Raw genomic sequence first — 11,410 nt, forward strand, 5'->3', positions numbered from 1 at the left:
TGAGTAAAGCCTTATATGGTCTCAAATAGACACCTCATGCATGGTATGAAAGGCTAACACAATTCCTTATTATTGAAGGTTTTGAAAGGGGTTTTGTTGATAAAACCTTATTTATCATAAGGTAGAGAGGATCAACTAATGGAAAATTTTGGTTTAAAAATGGTTTTTTGTCATAATGGAAAATTTAAAATTTGAAAATCAATCTGATTTATGACATTTATAGCAATAAACGTTTCACAGAAAATGCTTGTGCTTTTTCCGGAACGGATCCTAGACGTTCCTGACTTTCAACTGAATGTCCTCCTCTATTCTTGTACCACGAATCGCTTCAAATGTGGCCTCGAACAATCATGAATCAAACTCAAAACTAGAAATAATTTTCCTACTTTTAGTAGGAAAGTAAATCTCTCTATAGAATCCAGTAAAATTGTTATTCTTGGAAAATAAAATTTATACTTAGAAATAAATTTTGACTATTTTCGGGTAGAATAACAATATTTAAAACTTATGTGTAAATAACTTTACCAGTGCAATCTATTTATAGGGAGAACTATAAGAATCCTGGTTGAATTAGTAAAATACATATAATACTTATATGAAGAAAAACAGTCCCTTAATTCTACTAGGGGAGAGGAGAGACTAACCCTAATTAATTAAACTATGGTTGCCGCCACTCATACTTATTATGAGGGGTTTTGGGCTTCTCCTGTATTAAGTCTAATTATATGTGCTTCTTAGACTTTTAGCACTACACTTTATAATTTAATCCAACCTAATACATATTTTTCTATTTCTCAAAATAAATATTATCTACTAAATTAATTTAAATTAATAAATTTTCTAATTAAATAATTTTCTCAATCCAAGTTGAATCCAAGAAAGATTAGGTTAAACAACCGTCAGTATCTATTAATGTTGAAAAGTCAAAAAAGGACGTAAGTATTCCAAACTATGGCTATGTGGTAGGAAGCACATAAGTGAATGCTGGAAGAAAACGAGAGTATGTTTCCAATGTGGATCTTTAGAGCATATTACTCGAAATTGTCCAAGAAGTGGTGGTTCAGTTAAACAGGGTAGTTAGCGAGGAGAAATCGATTCAATAGTATACCTTCCCCATCACAGTTTAAGTAAATTTCAGGGGGAAGAATTGTAATGACCCAAAAGTCAGTGGTGTTGAAAAATACAGTTTTGAAACCTCATTTCCTTAGTTCAAGTTCGTAAATATTAAATATTAATATTAACGAGGTTAATATAGAAATATATTAAAGTTTGGTCCAGTAATTTTGTTGAATTGATAGTCGATAACTCATTTACTTACTTACTTATAACTCATTGTAAAAGTCTTATCACTATAGATTTTTAATTAGCTAAAGGACCAAATCGGTAATTAAACCAATACTTATTAAATAGATAGTGGAATATGATGTTTGAATCCATTTATAATTGTTAATGAATAATTAATTTAATATAATTAAAATTAAGTTAATTTAATGAAGTAATTAAGGCTTTAATTATAATATAAAAAATAAAATGGTGGAGAATTATCATGTTCTTCTTCTCCACCATTCATGCTTAAGAAAAAAAGAAAAAGAAAAGGGTTTTGAGTTTCAAACTATTTGGCCCTTCAAATTCCTAAATTTTCAAGTCCTTATAATTTTTATGTTTTTGAGGTCGTGGGAGCTTAATTTAGCTAGCCTACTTACCAATTTGTAAAACTGTTGAAAATTTTGAAAGTTTCCATTGTTGATTTCTTGAAGAAATTGGTGTTAAATTGATAGATCTTAAGCTTAGATGTGAAAAAAGACTAGATTGTAAAATTTAATTGTTAGTTTTGTTCATAAGGATCAAATTGAATAAAATGTAAAATTGACTATAGGAATAAGAAATAGGAGGTTCTGTAACGCTCAGTTTGTGCAAGTGAACACAGTCGTTCAAGTAATAAGTAAGTAAATGAGTTATCGACTTCATAGGGATTGTGTATGTTAATTGACTAGTTGTAAAATTATAAGTTAATAATTTGATGATAAAAACACAATAATTTGAGTGATGATGATTAAATTAGATTAAATTAACTAGATGCAAAATTGATCCCTAATGCAATTTTAATCTAAGTATGCGAATTATCTAAATGTATGAATGGATTTAGTAGCAGAAACACAACTTCAACAATCAATAACATGAATAGGCTAGGATAATTACATTAATCAACTTTGTAACGCCCCAAAATTTCTAATTTCGTTACTGTGAAAATATGACACAAATATTTGTTAGCTTTAGTGGTTATGTGTTCTGGGAGTGTTTGGGAGGTCCCAAGTTCAAGCTTTTGCTTGGGAAAATTTTGGTATTTTGAATGAATTAAGCCTTACTCTTGTTCAGTAGGCTTTTATTTGATTGTTGGTAAAAATATATCAAAATGGGCCTACTAGTCTGGTGGTTAAGCGGAGTGTTAGTGTGTAGGAGGTTTTGTGTTTGAGTCTCTACGCAAGCAGGGGAATTAATTAATTTTTGTTTGAGGCGTGCGGCGTGGTGGAGTTCAAATTAAACTGGGCTGCTGAGTAGTTGTGTTTTAGTGGGTTAATAGTGTTTTTAGGAGATAATTGGGGAGAAGTTATAAAAATAAGATTTTCTTCTTATCAGTTTTCTATTTTCATTTTTTTTCCAACAAATTTTTTGACGTTCGACTTTTATTTCTCTGCCGTTTCTTCTTCCTTCTTGTTCACTTTTGGTTTTTGTTCCCCTTTGGTCGAATCTTGTTTCTTCTCTTTCTCCTTTCTTTTCGTTTTCTTGATCTGTTCATCTCTTGCTCTATAGCTGAAATTCTCTTCTCTTTTCCCTACTCTTTTCGTTTATGTATTTTTTGCGAGTCATCTTTTTGGGTGCAACTTTCGACTTCATCTGTTTCGGTAAGTGGAATTTTCCCTCTTAGTTATCGTATTTCGATTACGCAATTAACAAAGGGTTCATTTTACTCTCGTTTAGGTGTTGTTCAAAGGTTTTAAACGGATATTCTAGTGTGTGGAGACGACTAGTTATCGGATTCGTCACAGTTTTTGAAGGCTCGGGTTACTTTACACAGCGAATCGATACTAGGTGTGTACCCGAAACACAGAAAACGGGATTTGGAAAAAAGCTGAAATTGCTTGCTGTCGAGAAATAAGAGAAATAAGAGAAAATAATGCGAAAAATTGTAGAGAAAAGAAATAAGGGTGTTATAAACTTGGAAATCAACATTTTGCACTAAAATAGTTTTGGACAGCAATAGTAGTCTAAATTTGAAAAATCATCAAAAATAGTGAAACTTGAGTTAAAGGTTGAATAAAATATGAAATTAAAATTTATTGAGTCTAGTTTTTCATGGAAGAAACAGTGTAAGTAATAAAATTGTAAATTATGAGATATAATAAATTTTGTGAGACAATGTCAGAATAATTTTGGGTTTCCCTGTTCTGACTTTGGAAAATCATCAAAAATTGTAAAAAAATAATTAGGGGCTGAAATTTATATGTTTAAATCCTTAAGGAGTCTTTTTTCAAGATAAACAAATGAAACATCATCAAAATTCCCTACTAAGAGATAAATAATTTTTAGTAAGGAGAGGTTGAAGCTGTGAAATAGCATAATAGGGATAAATTTTAAGATTTTACTGTACTTATTTGATAAACTATAAATTCTGAAAATTTTATGGTAGAAAGGTATTTGAATCTAGTTTCAAAAACATCAAGTGGATCTTAATTTGGAATTTTGCAGCTCAAGACATAAATAATTTAGTGACAATGACTGAAGTAGACAGCTTTGAATGAACATATAAGTAAATAGTGAAAACATATATGAATATTTAGCTAGCATGGGTTACATTAAAAATGAGTCACACGGCCAAGGCCAATTTGGGCATTGTGGGCCACACGGGTGTGTGAGCCCATTTTTTTAAAAGTTGTCTGAGGTTGCATGGGTCGCCCAAGTAGACCATGGACCTACTAAAGGGTCAGTAAGCCCTACTTAGACCCTTATATGAGTGATCTGTCTGTCTAATTTCTATACCAAGCATGAATTATGATATTTGAATGTATGTACTGTAATTGCATAATAGCATGACATCTTTTGTATGTTTCATTGCATCTGAGTGGGTTATTGTTATCTGGAGGAAGTGTCTGAAAGGCTATTAAGCCTATTATCTGACAGCTCTGTTACAAATTTCTGATTATGTGCTGTATTTCGGTACAGCATGGTGTGTAGGGATGGGTGGGTTGATTTAATCCCCACATGGTGTGTAGGGATGGGCGAAGATGGTGTGTAGGATTCTGATTTTTTGCTATTGCATATTGTATTTGAGATGGGCTAAGGCCTTAAATTATATCTAAGACTGTATCCGAATGGGCCAAGGCCTAAACTGAATCTGTAATAGGCTTAGGCCCTAGATTGTAATTGATTATTTTTAGATGTGTATATGTATGTATGTTTTCTATGGGGATTACACACTGAGTTTGCGAAAACATACCCCTTTTTCTGTTTAATCTATACAAGTAATCCCCAGACTTAGGCGGATCGGTGTAACGGAGGGCTCGACGGTGACCACCACTACTGAACTGCTTTATTACAGCTTTTGATTTTATATTATCTTTGGGTATTTATTATTGTAATGTTGGGACTTTGGATTGTTTGGTTTAAATTGAGATTTTATACTGTTTTTATGGATTTTTAAACTGCAACTCAACAAAACACGGTTTTTTTCTAAAAATTAAGATTTTCTGTTTCGTAAAATAATTGGTTTCAAAGCTTCTGCTTAAAAGACATGTTTTAAGGAAAATTAGCTAGTTCACGTTTTTTCAAATTAAATAAAAGGTAATTAACTAGAATAGTTTTAACTTGTCAATCTCGATTTCAAACCCCATTCCATGTGACATCGCTAGATTCAGCCATAACGTCTAGGCCGGGTTTTGGGTGTTACAAACTTGATTCATTTTCATCATGCTTAATAATGTTCGAAAAACATTCCATGGAAACTCGATCTTTCATAAGTTTGGAAACCAAATTAAGTCTTTTCAGAATCTCTTACTTAGTGAAACATGCATTTTACTGATCATATTAAACTAATGGTTTCTTAGTATTTATGTAAAGTAACAGGGACGAGTTAGGTTTAAAACAATTTAATCACATAAACCTAAGAAATATGTAAGACAATAGAGCTCGTTAAAGATATTATGAACCTTCAATTTAGTCGGGTTAGGATCTAAATTAAGCATGCATTCCACTAGCCGTCATCTGGTTAGGATCGCTCATCTAATTCTAATGCATCCAATGACGTATGATTGAAATACATACTTGAATTTAATTGAAAACATGATCAGTTGAGACACAAACACCTTAAACATGAATCAAACAAGTCTCATTAATTTAATGCAATTAACCTAGCTAAACAAATTTAAGCTACCATTGTTGATGTCAAGATCGTAAAACACATTGCAAACATAATTAATTTAAAACGACAAGTAAGGGAAGAATAAACTCTATTTCAAGTCGGCAATCTCACGGACTCTGATTGAAGGTGTTTCCCTCTGCTCCTCCTATTGCACCTTTGCTAATGGCTCCTCAAGGTGGCTGGCCAAGAGATGATCTCTTCAAGGCTTTTTCTGGCTAAAAACTAAAGGGTTCATGGAATGATAGGCATGATGAATGAAGAGAGTAAGAGAGAGAATGAAGAATGTTGTGAATATGAGGGATGAAGGGATGAGTAAGAGATTATTGAAAAGGTGAGATAGGTGTGGTATTTATACTTGAAGTAGGTAGGAAAGCTTACTAAAAATAGTAGCAACAATCCCTTGGATTTCTCCCTCCTATGGCCGACCATGATATGTGGAAGAGAAGGTGGTTTGGTTGCTTGATTCAAGCATGAATCATGCTTGAATCATACAAGGGCTGGACGGTTTCTCAAGCAAATCTTGTGTGCCAATTTCCAATGTTCTTACAAGTGTGAGGTCCTTCAAATAATTGTCCCAAAATTGATTTCTTGGCTGCCTAATTGTGGTTTCAGAATTGGGCCTCTCTTCTCTTGAAATAGACGGTTAATGACCCAACTAGTGTCACGGGCCAGAGTTCAAAGCCCGTGACCATCGAACCAAATGCATCTGATTGAGGTCTATTACTTAGATGGGGATTATTTGGCCCATGAGAGCTGGCCCGATTCAAGGAACTGTTGGAGAAGCCTGTCAGATTAAAACCTAGTTGGCCCAATAGCGAAGATATGGCAACTTAGGAACTATGGTAACTAATCTTAAAGATAGAGGGAATCATATCTTGTAAGATTAGATAGGATTTAATATGGAAATATCTTGTAAATCCCTTAAATTAGGGGGTATGGTTAATCTTGTCCGTCGATGTAATTGTATCTTGACCATCGGTTTTGGGGGAGCTCAAGTATAAATAGAGAGCCTCCCCCTCATTTGTACTCACTCCATTCATTGTTTCATTATTCTTTGTGAATAAGAGAATAGAGATCATTTACTCAAACACTTTGCGAGCGTCCTTTTCTGTTGTTCTTTTTAAGCTTCTTTTGGCATAAGTTTGCTTCTGCTGTAAGAGTTGGTGCCTTGGAGGAGTTCTTAAGGAATCCTCATTTGAGTAAAGACTGACTTGGGTGAGTTTGGACGAGCAAATCGCCTAAGGCCGCACGGATTGCGAGATGAAAGGTCTAGCCCCGTGACAAGTGGTATCCGAGCTGTTGGTTCAAAGGCACTATTGGGATGTCGAAAAAAGAGTTGGAACCAAGATGGGCGAGAAAGTATTTGAGGGAGATGCTGTCGGCAGTAGAGGTACACGTGGGTAAACTTAAGGAGTCCATGGAGGATGTTAAAGAGTCTGACAATGCTCGTGGGGAAAGCATTGAAGACATGAAGGAACAGTTCAGGGACTTTGTAACCACGTGTCTAACTTCCCAAAGGGATAACGTGCAGGAGTTGCTAGATTCCCAAAGGAAGAAGCTGACAGAAAGGAACAATGCTCTCGAAGCCATGGTAAAGGCTTTGAAGGAGGAAAAAATGGCCACGACGCTGGCTTTAAGAACAAGAATAAATGAGCTCGAGGGAGAGCTAGCCTTGTGTCGAGTAGCAGTGGGGGAAGGAGTGTCAAGTGCAGCACTCAGTAACGAGTATGTCCCGAAGCTGAAAGAGTTTGTGGGGACAAGGTCTGCATGTGATGTGGACAATTTCTTGTGGAGGCTGGAAAACTACTTCCGTGCCAAAGGCATCATGGATGATGCGGGTAAGGTACAAAATGCTTCATTATTTCTTACTGATATTACGCTTTTATGGTGGCGAGGTAGGACCAAAGATAAAAGGCAAGGTGAGATTGGAACATGGGAAAAGTTCCAATGCGAGTTGAAGGGACAGTTTTACCCGGAGTTTGCCGAGGAAGAAGCTCGGGTAAAATTGCAAGGGATAATGCAACGGGGCACAGTGGGGGAGTATGTTCATTAGTTCAAGGAACTCATGCTCCAAGTTTTGGATGTGACTGAGAGAGAAGCAATGCTTGCTTTTCAAGAGGGATTGAAGCCGTGGGTCAGACAGGAGGTGGAACAAAGAGGTGTCCAAAAGCTGTCGGAAGCCATGACGGTAGCGGTATCCGTGGTTAAGCTTGGTCTAGGGAAAGACAAGCTTGGATCTTCCAAGTCCGAGGAAAGAGGCGTATGTGAAGGGAATCACAAGAAAGATACGGATGAGTATGGCAATGGCAACGGCAATAATGGTGGTAATGGGAAACCACGAGTTGGGAAGAAGAAACCCAAGAGGAAAAAGGACAAGCTGAAATGCTTTCTCTGCGACGGTCCACATATATTAAAGAAATGTTTGATGAAATCCGTGCTTAGGAAGAAGCCGGTGGATAAGGCCTTGGTACTTGGTTCGAGCGTAAGGGGTGTCAAAGCCAAGGAGGCCGAAAGTGAGAAGAAGCCAGTCGAGTGCTTCTTATGTCATGGTCCGCATAGGTTGCGGAGGTGTCTGAGGAAGTCTGTTATCGATGGGAATGATCGAGCAGATACGGAGCCCAAGAAGCTTGGTTCGAGCAAGGGAAAAGCCGAAGTCAAGAGGGCAAAGAGGAGCAAGTCTGTTATCGAAGGGAACGATGGAGCAGACAAAGAGCCTAAGAAGCTTGGTTCGGGTAAGGGTAAAGCCGAAGCCAAGAGGGCTAAGAGGAGCAAAAAGAAGTGAGTAAAGTGCTTCTTGTGCCGTGGTCCACATGAGTTGCGGAACTGTCCAAAGTAAGCCGTAGTTAAAGGAAAGGAAACGTTCGAGCATAGTGAGTCGTCAGAGGGGCTTCCACCCAAGGAAGATGTGATTTTGTCATCGAACTTAGAAGAAGAAGTTGCGATGAAAACATTGAAGCTGGGACCAATAAGGCTCGAATCAAGTGAAGCATCGGAGTTGGTCGAGTCATCGACAAGGCTTCCACCTATGGGAGAGGTGGGTGGTGCATCAGACTTCAAGGAAAAAGAAGTGATGCATGTGGGACAGTTGACCTGAGTAAATACAAAGGTACATTCGGAACACTCTGATAGTGTTTTGTATTCTAACTTGTGTACTTGGTGAGAACGTAGGGGCCCTTTCGAAGTTCTTGAGCAAGGAGGCCGAGAGACTGTGGGCAAAGCGAAGCCAAGTGTTGTGAATCACGCGGATTCTGTTCGAGGGAAGTTAGAATGTGGGCAAGGGAGTGACATAACTCCTTGTTGTCGAGATGTACAAATGAGTAGGATGGCTCGAGTTAAGAAGCGACGGAAGCCGAGGCAAAAGTCCTGAAGGAAGGGAAGAGCTAAGGCAACAAGTGGGATCCAAGGCAAATCAAGTCAGTGCCATTCGAGAGTCACAACGAGGACCTTGCAAGAATGGGTGGGGGAGAATGTCACAGGCCAGAGTTCAAAGCCCATGATCATCGAACCAAATGCATTCGATGGAGGTCTATTACTTAGATGGGGATCATTTGGCCCACGAGAGCTGGCCTGATTCAAGGAACTATTGGAAAAGCCTATCAGATTGAAACCCGGTTGGCCCGATAGTGAAGATATGGCAACTTAGGCAACTATGGTAACTAATCTTAAAGATAGAGGGAATCATATCTTGTAAGATTAGATAGGATTTGATATGGCAATATCTTGTAAATACCTTAAATTAGGGGATATGGTTAATCTCGTCCGTCGATGTAATTGTATCTTGACCATCGGTTTTGGGGGAGCTCAAGTATAAATGGAGAGCCTCCCCCTCAGTTGTACTCACTCCATTCATTGTTTCATTATTCTTTGTGAATAAGAGAATAGAGTGCATTTACTCAAACACTTTGCGAGCGTCCCTTTCTGTTGTTCTTTTTAAGCTTCTTTTGGCATAAGTTTGCTTCCGCTGTACGAGTTGGTGCCTTGGAGGAGTTCTTAAGGAATCCTCATTCGAGTAAAGGCTGACTTAGGCGAGTTTGGACGAGCAAATTGCCTAAGGCCGCACGGATTGTGAGACGAAAGGTCTAGCCCCGTGACACTAGCTTGTAGACTTGACCAACATGTATCATATTTTTTTACTGGGTCAAGGTGGCATCTTGATGACCCATTAAGCTTGGTCTTGTTGTCCAACACATGAGAATAATAACTCATGTCCATGAAACATTATAATAAAATCAACTTTATGGTCCCACTGCATAAGTAAATTTAACATATTAATAAATAACATGGAATACTTTAATTTTATGAATAAAATCATATAAAAAAAACACAAATTCACATACTTTATAAATTTATGTCCATTATTAATAATTAAGCAAAATTCACTTAACTAATTAACAAATACTCAAGATTAATATTATTTTTAAGTAAAAAGGTGGTAAAAATTATTATAAAAATCCTATATAATTTCGAGTTTACGGGTCCCTATTGGGTAATAGTGAAATCGAATTTCAATTTGGAGCTTTAAATTGGAAGTTATGCTTGTCCCAATTTTAGGGACTAAATTGAATAAATTAAAAAGAATATGCATGATTTTGAAACTTAATGTGTTTTAATATGGATTTTTATACTGTATTATGATTGAATTATTACTCATAGCTAAAGATGACATAGGACCATTAAGAGGGGAAGGAAATCCGAGAGCCGACGATGAGTGATGTGAGCTTTCGGTTTGTATTTCTATGAGCCTATTAAATTTAATTATTTCTTATTCATGTTAAATTAGATGATTTAGATATGAGGTAAGGATATAATGCTTGTATGAGTTAAGGTTAGATGTTTGATATGGAATATTGAGATAAAAAACTAAATTGAATTGAATAGAATTATTTATGAATGCAATTTTAAAAACACTTTGGTGAAGAAAAATATTTTGATTTGAGGAGGTGATTAAAAACTAGGATTTTAACTAATTAAAATAAATAAAAATAAAATAAAAGTTCCAATGCACGGTTTCAAAAGATGATTTTAATCAACATGACATAGTTGTGTTAGATTAATTACATTTCTTAACTTAGAATTACTAAAGTCATGTTTATGTTGTTATGAATAAATTCACGGCAACTCAGTAATTTGCTAACTTATGAACATACTTATCAAAATCCATTTATCTCTTGACAATATCTCTATGTCAATTCAACCGATTAAACAAAGTTTAATAAGCAAATGGGTTATTGGCTCATTATTGCCGAGATAATGGTCTACTTCTTCACATCCATCGCGCAATGCACGCAGTACATACATATGAAACTAAAATAATCTCTTGTACATATCTTTATGCCAATTCAAACAATTAAGTCAATCTCATAAGCACATAAAAGATTATGTGCGGTAACAATGTATTTCTACCTTGAAACAGTTTAATCACAATAATCTTGCAAGTTATGCAAGGCTAATGTATCGTTAGATACCATTGCTAATTTAACCCTTAGCTACCTTAGATGATTAAACATGCACTCATTAAGTATTGTGTTAATTAATTATAATCTCAATCTGTTTAAATAATTAATTCATTAGTTACTTTACAATTGTAATGCAAGAATAACTTAGTCATGGTTTTGCTTAATCAAACATCTTATCGAGGCTTATAACAACAGAAACACAATTTCAATAAATTAAGTAGACGAAATGCAATCAGCCTAACACAAATTAAATTTAAGCCATATTAATTAAATTAAACATATCAACATCACAAATATTCATAGACATGTTCATCATAACAACAACAAAATTAAAAGGATAGGGAACAAGAATAAAATCCGGTGATCCTCCGAGGCTTGACTAGTTTGCTCTGCTCCTTTTTCTCTGCTTTTTCTTATTGAACCGAGGCCTCCCCGAACACTTGAATGTTTCTTAAAATGGTGGTTGGTTGACTCTTTTTCAAGAGATGAAATCGGCAAGGGAATAGGGGAAGGAAATGGAAAAAAAATGGAAGGAATA

Source organism: Gossypium hirsutum, chromosome A08 (genome assembly GCF_007990345.1).
Source record: "Gossypium hirsutum isolate 1008001.06 chromosome A08, Gossypium_hirsutum_v2.1, whole genome shotgun sequence".
NCBI classification, from domain to species: domain Eukaryota; kingdom Viridiplantae; phylum Streptophyta; class Magnoliopsida; order Malvales; family Malvaceae; genus Gossypium; species Gossypium hirsutum.